Source organism: Eleutherodactylus coqui, chromosome 2 (genome assembly GCF_035609145.1).
Source record: "Eleutherodactylus coqui strain aEleCoq1 chromosome 2, aEleCoq1.hap1, whole genome shotgun sequence".
NCBI classification, from domain to species: domain Eukaryota; kingdom Metazoa; phylum Chordata; class Amphibia; order Anura; family Eleutherodactylidae; genus Eleutherodactylus; species Eleutherodactylus coqui.
The window spans coordinates 91,069,515-91,082,738 of NC_089838.1; the positions used below are offsets into that span (position 1 = coordinate 91,069,515).

General features: G+C 49.7%; 1 long non-coding RNA gene across 1 annotated transcript in view; it reads left to right on the forward strand.

The window, feature by feature from the left end:
* The window catches only part of LOC136611530 (uncharacterized), a 168,775-nt gene extending 157,471 nt beyond the window's left edge, over positions 1-11,304 (forward strand). Inside the window, exons 3-5 of the long non-coding RNA XR_010790290.1 lie at positions 1,384-1,590; positions 4,872-4,998; positions 10,611-11,304. This is a non-coding gene — a long non-coding RNA (uncharacterized lncRNA). The remainder of the gene's footprint in view (positions 1-1,383; positions 1,591-4,871; positions 4,999-10,610) is intronic.
* Positions 11,305-13,224: the final 1,920 nt, after the last annotated feature.

A 13,224-nucleotide genomic window follows, 5' to 3' on the forward strand; every position in this document is an offset into this window, starting at 1 on the left:
CAGGATCAGCAGATAGGAATCCAGGCGTTATAGGTCTTATATAAGGATGCATCTATTGTTAAAGGGGTGGTCTCGCGAAACAAAGTGGGGTTATACACTTCCGTATGGCCATATTAATGCACTTTGTCATATACATCGTGCATTAAATATGAGCCATACAGAAGTTATTCCACTTACCTGCTCCGTTGCTAGCGTCCTCGTCTCCATGGTTCCGTCTAAATTCGCCGGCAGCTTGCTTTTTTAGACGCGCTTGCGCAGTCCGGTCTTCTCCATTCAGCACGAGCCGCTTCAGTGTGCTCCCCGCTACAGCTCTTCTGCGCATGCGCAGACGAGCTGTCACTGCTCGGGAGCGCGCTGGAGCGGCCATTCTGTACCTTCCTCTGTTAGAGGAAGGTGCAGAAACTGGAGCTGCCCAGCGGAGAAGCCCAGCCCATCCCAGCCCAGCAGCCCCGAGAAGCCTCCCAGGTAAGTGATGGGTCGGGGGGGGGGCTGCCACTGCGCCGGGCTGCGCCGCGCTGGGCCGGGGGGGCTGTCGCTGCGCCGGGGGGGCTGCCGCTGTGATGGGGGAACTAGCGCTAGGCCGGGGGGGGGGCTGTCGCTGCGCCGGGGGGGCTGTCGCTGCGCCGGGGGGGGGGCTGCCGATGTGATGGGGGAACTAGCGCTAGGCCGGGGGGGCTGTCACTGCGCCGGGGGGGCTGCCGCTGTGATGGGGGGGGCTGTCGCTGCACCGGGGGGGCTGCCGCTGTGATGGGGGGGCTGTCGCTGCGCCGGGGGGGCTGCCGCTGTGATGGGGGGGGCTGTCGCTGCGCCGGGGGGGCTGCCGCTGTGATGGGGGGGGCTGTCGCTGCGCCAGGGGGGCTGCTGCTGTGATGGGGGGGGGCTGTCGCTGCGCCGGGGGGGCTGCCGCTGTGATGGGGGAACTAGCGCTAGGCCGGGGGGGCTGTCGCTGTGATGGGGGGGGGTTCGCCGGTTACCTTCTGCCTGGCGGTGGGTGACTGGTCGGCGGCTGCGGGGCGTCCGGTCGGCGGCTGCTTGGCGTCCGGTTGCCATGGAGACACAGCTGGCAGCGTCTCGGGAGCGCGCACGTCGGGCTGCAGCGAGCGACGGGGAAAGAGCCGGCGGCCATCTTGGGGAAACTTTTATAAGTTGCTGAAACGCTGGAACGGTAAGTAGAAACCAGCTAGGAAAGTAATTTACAGGGGTAATTAGTAATGTATGTTTAATTAGGGGGACTGGGCAAAAAAAAAAAATCACTGCTTCCTCGAGACATCTCCTTTAAAAGTAAACAAGGCTGGGCAGGGGCCCACACATGACGGCGAAAATGTATAAAAATATTGATGCTTAGTTATGTTTTTGCTGTATTTTTCCTCTCTTGTTTTACAGATCACTGCTTGGCCCAAGTGTGGATAGTGGTGTGTCTAGCCTAGTAAAGGCTAGTGTGTTGGTGAGTCAGGAGGTCTGCGGCTGGAGGCAGTTTGAGATATTGGGTCTCCGAGTCAGATGGAGTGCGACTAGAGGCAATAGGAATAATTCCCTTGAAATGGTTTGGTGATTTTGGGGCTCCAGGGACCTTTCCTCTTTAGATGGATGGTAAATATTTAAGTAATGAGTTGTATAATTAAATTGGGTTAATTCATGTAAATTGTTCATTATGGTTTGAATCCTAACTATCACTCCCAAATCCCTGCAAAAAATGAATCTCTAAGCTTCACAAGGGAGTGTTCTTAGACTCAGCACTACATAAACCATGGTTCTTGAGAGAATGGGAAAAGGAATTAAACATTACCTTGTGAAAGATGACACAGACAAAATCCTGAGCAACTCTCATGGTTTCTCAAGATGTATCCAGATTCAAAAAAGCTCATTCAAGCTTCTAACAAGATGGTATAAAACACCCCATCAACAATTTAGACTCATATTGTGCCTTGGGTGCACAAAAATAGACTATGTTGTGTATTTTGTTGCCTGACGGAAATGTGGGTGCTAAAACACTCCATGTGAGGTAACCCATTGAGACCAATGGGTTCTTTTAGATGTAGTTTGTGCAAGTGATTTTGCATGTGCAAACTGTGCACAAAATTGGCCATGCGAAAAATGCTCCAAGCACCATCGCAGGCACCCCTGTGCATTTGCTGCTGTAATGTTGGGCTTGTGTATGACCGCTTATTCATGGTAACCCTTCACATTGAGTTCCCTAATGATGGTTCTGGTGAAGATAGCTATTGTAATGGTTTGTAAGACCTGCATAGCTATGCTTATGGCAGATGAGGTGCGTTACGACACCACAGCTCTTGCAAAGCCTCAGAGTCCACATAATGTGAATCAATGAGGTATAATACACCATGGCTACATCAGATGCTTGTCTCATGGTTTACATTTCCTAAGAGTATACCTAGCAGTACCCACTTGGAAAATCCAATAGTGCTACGCAATCTCATACAAATTTGTTGCTGAGCTAACATCCCATCACCATACCCCCTTTTGTAACTCTGCACCTCTTGATATTTTGATGGCTTCCCTACTGGAATATCTCTGTGTGATACTCTCCTTTATAATTACTGTTCACACATCCGAATTTTCAAATCCTCTGGGCCTTACCACAAAGGATTGTTGATTGTCCCAAAATTTTTGTCATCAATGTATATGCTTACTTATTTGCATATAGGTATTCAAGTAGCATTTGATAGTGTTTCATAATAGGTCACTGATAATATTTCAACACTTCCTTTTTTGTTCTTATGGTATAAATATTCAAAAATTTCCCTCACGTAAGTCAACAGTGTGTTCTACATCACATATTGAGGTGTAGGTTATGATGCATAGCTCAAGGGGTTTAGTCTTTACAACAAAACCATGTCCACCTGCAGGCCTAAAATAAAAACATATATTCCCTCATTGGTGGTGACTTCCAGGTAAATGTCAGATCTCCACTTGTTGCCTATCAGCAGCTGCAGCTTTACCATTCATACTGTGGGATTAGCACTAGGTGCCATGACATCACAGTATGTACGGTGATGCTGTGACCTCTTATTGGCCACAGTGGACATCTGACTTACGCCTGTCATCTACCCGGAAGTTGCCGCAGCTCTCAGCTGTGTCCTAGGGCTCCCAGAGAGGTGAATATGCCCTATGTTTTTATTTTAGGCCAGGCCCAGCGGACGGATGAGGTTTTGTGGTAATGAAAAAACTCCATGGTAGCACTTTAAACTAAGATTTGATTTGCTACCACAACCTGAATTACAACATATTACATTCTCTTGATGTTGAAATCCCCTCACCTCACGAACGTGCGACGCAATTATGTTTTCAAAACAACAAGATGAATGAATAGCTAAAAATATTCCATTTATTGTGTCATCAGCATGGCAATGTGAGGCTTTATTCCCACAGTAAGCAAAAGTAACTTTACTGAGGCTAATAAAAAATTGTCATTTTTATTTATTTCCTTTCGCGTAGAACGACTTCCTGTGTAATCAGAGGGTGCAGTTCATCACAGAAGTATAGAGATCGCTCCATCATTTTGCATGTCTTTCCTTTTGATTGGCTTCTGCAAACTGGATAATATGGAGACAATATTGAGGCCATGGTGCAAAAGTCATGGACAGAAAAGTGTATGACTCATCCCGAATATGCTCTCTACATTTCACTTTGGAGCCATACAACTACATAAGGATTGAAGAAGGCTTTAGCCTGACGCCATGATTTTTTCATGTGAAACCTTCACAAATCCAAACCCAATGGAAATGTGTGTGTCACACAGAACAGTCTTTTACTGGCATCTCAACATTCAATGCTTTTACAATGCTATGCCTTTCTAATGATACTTTTGGTTTGACACTGTCTAGGATCTCCTTATTTGTGACTATCTCTGTCCATGGTGTGGGCAGCATATGCCACCAGCGCCACAGCTCAAAGGCCTCGAGGTACTATTGTACCTTGACGCCACCAGAAGCTAGAGGTTTGACAGGGGTAGCATGGAGGAACGCCCCTAGCTTCCAATTGGCTAGCAGTATCTGTACTGATTTTTGGCTGCCCTGGAGGGTTCCCTCCAGGGCGGCCAAAAAAGCAATACAGGCTGATTAACTTGGCTGCCCCTCCCGCTGGTAGCCGCTGCCCGACTGTGGAGGTGCCGCTCCTGAGGACCTGGTGCCCTAATTTCCCCAGCCCACCGACAGCTGTCACTCATCCCCGGCCCACTGCCTGCTATAATCTGGGCTCGTTGCTTCTGCACTGCCACTGGCGCTGGCGCTGTGGTGTGATTCCTCCTGCTGCCAAGCCGTCACACCGTCGCTGTACAGGGCCCCGGTAGCAGCATGGTTGGATGTTTGTTGTTGCTGTCTGCTGCATCGTGGGCGGCAGCTCTCTGATGAGTCCCTGCCGCCCGCTCTCTGCCACTGCCAGGCGGGGCAGGTGGCCCACTGACAGTTTGTTCCACCACTGGAATTTCGCCACTGTCCTCAAGACAGCACGTGGGGGATTAAACACGCCCCCAGCCAATCAGCAGCTGGGGACGTTAATATTTGTGATGACTGTTGTATTATGTTACCACCCCTAACTTCCGGTGGTGACATAATACAACAGTACCAGGCCTCAATCCTCCTTCTTTCTACTTTCTTGAGTGTCCAGCTTTTGCATGCATATGTAGTTATTGGGAAAATGATTTAATTGATTATTCGGATCTTTGTTGAAATGCTGATGTCTTTGCTTTTCCATATCGTTGCCATTCCTTGCATTGCTATAAATACAGAAAACCATAAACTCCAAAGGACTAGGCAAACTAAAACATTCATTCCTAAAAAACTTGCAAACTGTTACAGTCTGCTCCACAGGATACAGATTCTTAAGAAACTGTTACTTTGTGTGATCCGCAGGCTTGCTACTTCAAGTCTAGTTCAGTCTCTGAAGTGGATGCAAACTTTTCACCAAAGTGAAGGACGGCTGGAAGACAATATGATGATGTGACATTACCAAGTCTTGTGGAAACAAACATTGATGGAGGTGGGTCACAGAATGCTCACAAATGTCAAGCTATTCCTGAGCTGAACTTAATATTGAATAGTTTATCACTAGAGATGAGCGAGCACCAAAATGCTCGGGTGCTCGTTACTCGAGACGAACTTTTCGCGATGCTCGAGGGTTCGTTTCGAATAACGAACCCCATTGAAGTCAATGGGCGACCCGAGCATTTTTGTATATCGCCGATGCTCGCTAAGGTTTTCATTTGTGAAAATCGGGGCAATTCAAGAAAGTGATGGGAACGACACAGCAACGGATAGGGCAGGCGAGGGGCTACATGTTGGGCTGCATCTCAAGTTCACAGGTCCCACTATTAAGCCACAATAGCAGCAAGAGTGGGCCCCCCCCACCAACTTTTACATCTGAAAAAGCCCTCATTAGCAATGCATACCTTAGCTAAGCACCACACTACCTCCAACAAAGCACAATCACTGCCTGCATGACACTCCGCTGCCACTTCTCCTGGGTTACATGCTGCCCAAACACTCCCCCCCCCCCACGACCCAGTGTCCACAGCGCACACCAAACTGTCCCTGCCCAGCCTTCAACTGCCCTCATGCCACGCCACACTCATGTCTATTTATAAGTGCGTCTGCCAGAGGAAAAGCAGGCACACACTGCAGAGGGTTGGCACGGCTAGGCAGTGACCCTCTTTAAAAGGGGCGGGGCAATAGTCCACAATGCTGTACAGAAGCAATGAGAAATGCAATCCTGTGCCACCTCCATCTGGAGCTGCACATGTGGGCATAGCAATGGGGAACCTATGTGCCACACACTATTCATTCTGTCAAGGTGTCTGCATGCACCAGTCAGACTGTGTTTTTTTATAAATAGTCACAGCCAGGTACAACTCCGCAATGGGAATTCCGTGTGCACCCACAGCATGGGTGGCTCCCTGGAACCCACCGGCTGTACAAAAATGTATCCCATTGCATTGCCCATCACAGCTGAGGTAATAATGTCATGTTTAATGCCGGTGGGCTTCGGCCCACACTGCATGCCCCAGTCAGACCGGGGTTCTTTAGAAGTGGACAGATGCACTTACAACTCCCTGTGGACCCACAGCATGGGTGGCTCCCTGGAACCCACCGGCGGTACATAAATATATCCCATTGCAGTACCCAACACAGCTGATGTTACGTCAGCTGTAATGCAGGTGGGCCAAAAGTTAATTGGATTACACTGTAGGCGAGGGCCCCCCAAAATTGGTGTACCAACAGTACTAATGTACCTGAGAAAAATTGCCCATGCCCAACCAAGAGGGCAGGTGAAACCCATTAATCGGTTTGGATAATGTGGCTTAATTGGTAACTAGGCCTGGAGGCAGCCCAGTAAAAGTAAAAATTGGTTGAGGTGAAAGTTTCAACGCTTTAATGAGCATTGAAACGTATAAAAATTGTTTAGAAAAATTATATGACTGAGCCTTGTGGGCCTAAGAAAAATTGCCCGTTCGGCGTGATTATGTGAGGTTTCAGGAGGAGGAGCAGGAGGAGGAGGAGGAATATTGTACACAGATTGATGAAGCAAAAAGGTCCCCCTTTTGGATGGTGATAGAGAACGATGCTTCCATCCGCGCGTGCAGCCTACGTATTGTTTAGGTATCGCTGCTGTCCGCTGGTGGAGAAGAGAAGTCTGGGGAAATCCAGGCTTTGTTCATCTTGATGAGTGTAAGCCTGTCGGCACTGTCGGTTGACAGGTGGGTACGCTTATCCGTAATGATTCCCCCAGCCACACTAAACACACTCTCTGACAAGACGCTAGCCGCAGGACAAGCAAGCACCTCCAGGGCATACAGCGCGAGTTCAGGCCACGTGTCCAGCTTCGACACCCAGTAGTTGTAGGGGGCAGAGGCGTCACCAAGGACGGTCGTGCGATCGGCTACGTACTCCTTCACCATCCTTTTACAGTGCTCCCGCCAAGTCAGCCTTGACTGGGGACCGGTGACACAATCTTGCTGGGGAGCCATAAAGCTGGCAAAGGCCTTGGATAATGTTCCCCTGCCTGCGCTGTACATGCTGCCTGATCTCTGCGCCTCCCCTGCTACCTGGGCCGCGGAGATGCGCCTTCGGCCACTAGCGCTGTCGGATGGGAAGTTTACCATCAGTTTGTCCACCAGCGCCCTGTGGTATAGCATCATTCTCGAACCCCTTTCCTCTACAGGAATGAGAGTGGAAAGGCTCTCCTTATGCCGTGGGTCGAGCATTGTGTACACCCAGTAATCTGTAGTGGCCAGAATGCGTGTAACGCGAGGGTCACGAGAAAGGCATCCTAACATGAAGTCAGCCATGTGTGCCAGGGTACCTGTACGCAACACATGGCTGTCCTCACTCGGAAGATCACTTTCAGGATCCTCCTCCTCCTCCTCCTCTGGCCATACACGCTGAAAGGATGACAGGCAAGCAGCATGTGTACCCTCAGCAGTGGGCCAAGCTGTCTCTTCCCCCTCCTCCTCATGCTCCTCCCCCTCCTCCTCCTCTGGCCATACACGCTGAAAGGATGACAGGCAAGCAGCAACTGTCACCTCAGCAGTGGGCCAAGCTGTCTTTTCCCCCTCCTCCTCATGCTCCTCCCCCTCCTCCTCAACGCGCTGAGATATAGACATGAGGTTGCTCTGACTATCCAGCGACATACTGTCTTCCCCCACCTCCGTTTCCGAGTGCAAAGCGTCTGCCTTTATGCTTTGCAGGGAACTTCTCCAGAGGCATAGCAGAGGAATGGTGATGCTAATGATTGCAGCATCCCCGCTCAGCATCTGGGTAGACTCCTCAAAGTTTCCAAGGACCTGGCAGATGGCTGCCAACCAGGCCCACTCTTCTGTAAATAATTGAGGAGGCTGACTCCCACTACGCTGCCCATGTTGGAGTTGGTATTCCACAATAGCTCTACGCTGCTCATAGAGCCTGGCCAACATGTGGAGCGTAGAGTTCCACTCTGTGGGCACGTTGCACAGCAATCGGTGCACTGGCAGATTAAACCGATTTTGCAGTGTCCGCAGGGTGGCAGCGTGCGTGTGGGACTTGCGGAAATGTGCGCAGAGCTGGCGCACCTTTCCGAGCAGGTATGACAAGTGTGGGTAGCTTTTCAGAAAGCGCTGAACCACCAAATTAAAGACATGGGCCAGGCATGGCACGTGCGTGAGGATGCCGAGCTGCAGAGCCGCCACCAGGTTACGGCCGTTGTCACACACGACCATGCCCGGTTGGAGGCTCAGCGGGGCAAGCCAGCGGTTGGTCTGCTCTGTCAGACCCTGCAGCAGTTCGTGGGCCGTGTGCCTCTTCTCTCCTAAGCTGAGTAGTTTCAGCACGGCCTGCTGACGCTTGCCCACCGCTGTGCTGCAACGCCGCGTAACACCGACTGCTGGCGACGTGCTGCTGCTGACACATCTTGATTGCGAGACAGAGGTTGCGTAGGAGGAGGAGGGTGGTTTAGTGGAGGAAGCATACACCGCCGCAGATACCACCACCGAGCTGGGGCACGCAATTCGGGGGGTGGGTAGGACGTGAGCGGTCCCAGGCTCTGACTCTGTCCCAGCCTCCACTAAATTCACCCAATGTGCCGTCAGGGGGATATAGTGGCCCTGCCCGCCTGTGCTTGTCCACGTGTCTGTTGTTAAGTGGACCTTGGCAGTAACCGCGTTGGTGGGGGCGCGTACAATGTTGCGGGAGACGTGGTCGTGCAGGCCTGGGACGGCACATCGGGAAAAGTAGTGGCGACTGGGAACCGAGTAGCGCAGAGCTGCCGCCGCCATCATGCTTTTGAAAGCCTCAGTTTCCACAAGCCTATACGGCAGCATCTCCAGGCTGATCAATTTGGCAATGTGCACGTTTAACACTTGAGCGTGCGGGTGCGTGGCGGCGTACTTGCGCTCGCGCTCAAACAGTGGCGCTAGCGACGTCTGGACGCTGCGCTGAGAGACATTGCTGGATGGGGCCGAGGACAGCGGAGGTGAGGGTGTGGGTGCAGGCCAGGAGACGGTAGTGCCTGTGTCCTCAGAGGGGGGGTTGGATCTCAGTGGCAGGTTGGGGCACAGGGGGAGAGGCAGTGGTGCAAACCGGAGGCGGTGAATGGGCATCGTCCCACATTGTGGGGTGCTTGGCCATCATATGCCTGCGCATGCTGGTGGTGGTGCCTCCCCAGCTGATCTTGGCGCGACAAAGGTTGCACACCACTGTTCGTCGGTCGTCAGGCGTCTCTGTAAAAAACTGCCACACCGTAGAGCACCTTGACCTCTGCAGGGTGGCATGGCGCGAGGGGGCGGTTTGGGAAACAGTTGGTGGATTATTCGGTCTGGCCCTGCTTCTACCCCTGGCCACCGCACTGGTTCGTCCTGTGCCCACACCCTGACTTGGGCCTTGGCGTCCTCGCCCACGTCCACGTCCTCTAGGCCTACCCCTACCCCTCAGCATGCTGTATTACCAGTAGTGCAGAAACAGAACGCTGTAATTAAATGTGCCGCTTATTGGCCTGTGGTTGGAGGCTGACTTCGTTTACGGAACGCCAGGAAATAATTTGGCGCAAGCCTGCTGTAACACTTAGCTGGCTGCGTGTGATTTTGTAGAACTACTACACCCAGCACACACAGACCCAGAACACTGAGCACAGTGACAGGCAGGCCAAATAGATTTTTTGCCCAATATTTTTTAGAAAAGGCCCACTGCCTATATTCAATCAATATGTCTTCTGTCCCTGCCTAAGCGCTTCTGGCCCTGGAGTATGTCAAAGAACTGCAGAGTGTTGCACTGTGAACTGCAACACAGCGGTGATTTCACAGCCCAGACAGAGCCAGGAAATAATTTGGCGCAAGCCTGCTGTAACACTTAGCTGGCTGCGTATGATTTTGTAGAGCTACTACACCCAGCACAGACCCAGAACACTGAGGACAGTCACAGGCAGGCCAAATAGATTTTTTGCCCAAATTTTTTTAGCAAAGGCCCACTGCCTATATTCAATCAATAATATTAATATGTCTTCTGTCCCTGCCTAACCACCACTTCTGTCCCTGGAGTATTACTGCAGGGCGCAATGCTCTGCATGGCCGATATACCAAAAAAAAAAAAATGTGCACCACTGCAAAAAGCAGCCTCCACAGTACTGCACACGGTTAGATGTGGCCCTAAGAAGGACCGTTGGGGTTCTTGAAGCCTACAATAATTCCTAACACTCTCCCTATAGCAGCTCCAACACGATAGCACTTTCCCTCAGCTAAGTGAGAACGCATCTGTGGCGAGCCGCGGGAGGGGCCGATTTTTATACTCGGGTGACACCTGATCTCGCCAGCCACTCACAGCAGGGGGGTGGTATAGGGCTTGAACGTCGCAGGGGGAAGTTGTAATGCCTTCCCTGTCTTTCAATTGGCCAGAAAAGCGCGCTAACGTCTCAGAGATGAAAGTGAAAGTAACCCGAACATCGCGTGGTACTCTTACGAGTAACGAGCATCTCGAACACGCTAATACTCGAACGAGTATCAAGCTCGGACGAGTATGTTCGCTCATCTCTATTTATCACCCATTACTCTGTATGTGCTCGCTGTATCTCCAATAGTAGAGGAGGAAAATAATGCCTTTGGTTCAAACCGTTTAAAAAATGTGTTGCAGACAACCATCTTCTCTGAAACCTACCCCACCGTAACCGCTCCAAGAGATGATACATTTTGCTGCTCAAACCTTGAAAAAGTGATGGCTCAGTGAGCAACAGAGAGTCAGAATGCTGCAAACTGTTTGAAGATCTGCACTCGGGAAGCCATAGTCACGTTAAAGAGAACTATTCCATATTGACTGCACTTGTGAGTTTGAATCTCCTTCATTAAATGCCAAGCAAGTTGGGACTGTTCCATCAAACTAAGAAGCATTCAAAAGACATATAAAGGCAGTATGATTAGTGTGCATGTGAAAACGGCCATATTGGAAAGTTCTGAGAGAGCCAACCAAAGTGCGGCACACGTTCTCTGGGTAATGTCCTCATTTCTGATGCTGTACTTATGATATATATAGTTCACTATTGATAGTATCTCATATAATGATATTTGCTTTACATTAGAGCACACTCTCAGTATTTGCTTACACAGTATACTCTCTGTAGGTTCTCCCCTATTACTAACAATGTGTACATAGGGGGTATGTTCTTCTCATTGTATGTTCCCTATATGTGTCAGAATTTGCCTCCTCAACCGTTGAGATGTTTTACCAACATAATCTCTAGGGAACTACTTATTGCCATATAGATAGCATTTCTTGTTTTGTAATTTATCAACTCATGGTTCTCGTATCTCTTATTAGTTGATGCACTTGTAAAATGATCACTCTTCAAAATATACTGCCAAGCTCTGCAATCGGAGCAAGGGGACATCCCTTTGATCGTATCATATTTGGATCCCCTGTGATGTAGAATGGCATTCAGCTCTAGCAGTGAACTATATATAACTAGTATTGATACATCATGCACCTTTGAAAAATCAAAGAGAATCAGTAGTGATTTCCAATGTTAACAGGAGTGCGTCCAGTAGGAGTCGTGTTATATCCAGGCACTAACCTATATATAATGGTTGGCTGTGACGGACTATAGCCGTTATTGCAGTGCTATTCGCCACAGCCAGCATAAATCTTATGGCTCAGATACCAAGTGGGCAATAATCATTACTTTTGTTCCTTCCATTATATCTGGAATCAAGAATCTGTGGGGTTTAATCTCTCACCATGTATTGATATCACTGCCAGGGAAATACAGCAGGAAATACCCAGAACTTCACAGAGGGAATTCATCATTAAATGACTTTAATGAGGAGAGTGTAATTTTGAGAGTCCTGGTCACCGGTTATACATCACTATCAAGTAGGAGATTCAGCTCAATACTCCCATGAGAATTTTCTCAATTTTTTGGAGCAGATATCCAGTGCTATGGAGTCTTATTAGATATTAGTGTGTCTTGATGCCACCAAGAATTCCTGGTGGAGACAAGACTGACAGCTCTGTCACACCCCCTGAACCTGATAGGCTGCATAGCTATCTCCCCAGTAGGTCCTTGCAGCCCAAAATTGTGCTCTCATCTCCTGGCTCCCGGCATTGATACAAGATCGTGGCTGCTGCCTGCAGGGGCAGCTCACGGCCCGCGTGTAAGAGTTTTCCGCCTCAACGCTGCAGCTATTGGCTGTAAGTTCCCACCTGCGGACCCGATGCTGCTGCTTCTTGGTCGGCAGTTTTGCAGAGTTGTTCGTTATCTCCCTGACAGGGCTGTATCCTTGTGCAGTCACGGCTCCAGTCCACTGTGCAAGCCTCCCCGCTGCAGCAGTATACTCCCTGCCGGCTGTACCGTCACACGTGCGCTTCTTGTACCTCCCCCGCTGTCTCTGGGCAGAAAGCAGCAATGACAGCTGCAGTCCGGCACATCTCACCGCTGCTAGCGTCCGTGCGGCTGCTCATGCAGTGCGGCAGAAGGCAGCAGAGACAGTTGCCAGGTCCTACATGTGAGGGCTGCTCAGCAGCAATGCCGTGTATTGGGGGAGGAAAGTTTTGGGGCAGCCTGCATGGGTACTATTTTGTGCGCACACAGTGCTCAGACACTCAGCATACTGCAGGGCAGTATGCGGAGCTGCGGAGGGGTGAATGGCTATTAGTGTATGTTGTCGTCCACCTTCCAGGACTTTGCATACTTGAACCAATGGGGAGCTAGGGATGTGACAGGGGCATTCCTGCATGGCAGACCTATCACACCCCTAGCTTCCGATGGCATCAAGATACATTAATACCATCTTATTAACCATAGCTATGCAGGATGGCTTTATATGTGTCTTGTCTTTTAGGCCAATTATTTTAATGTATATCCATTAATAGCTATAGTAACAGGGAACTTATTTCTGTGATTACTATAGAAATCAAAAGCCTTTTTTAGCTATTGACCATGCTTGAAAGGCTGAGCAGAAAATAGTAATTTGTGAAATGAATAAAACCTCTTTTTAAAAAGTCTTGTCTATATGCCTCCCATAACCCATTTCTGCTTAAGATCCCCCTCATCCGGAAGGATTCGCACAGCTTGGTTTCCTCAATCTCTTTTCTTGATGTCTTCTGTATTGGAGAGTATTTATCAAAGAACTTTAATACTAAATTGTATAGGAAGCCACCTCTGACAACTCCTTATTACATGCACAGAGTTGCCACTCCTCATGTGGTTATTAGAACCAAGATGGCATGTGCATTGGAAGATTATAATCAAGAG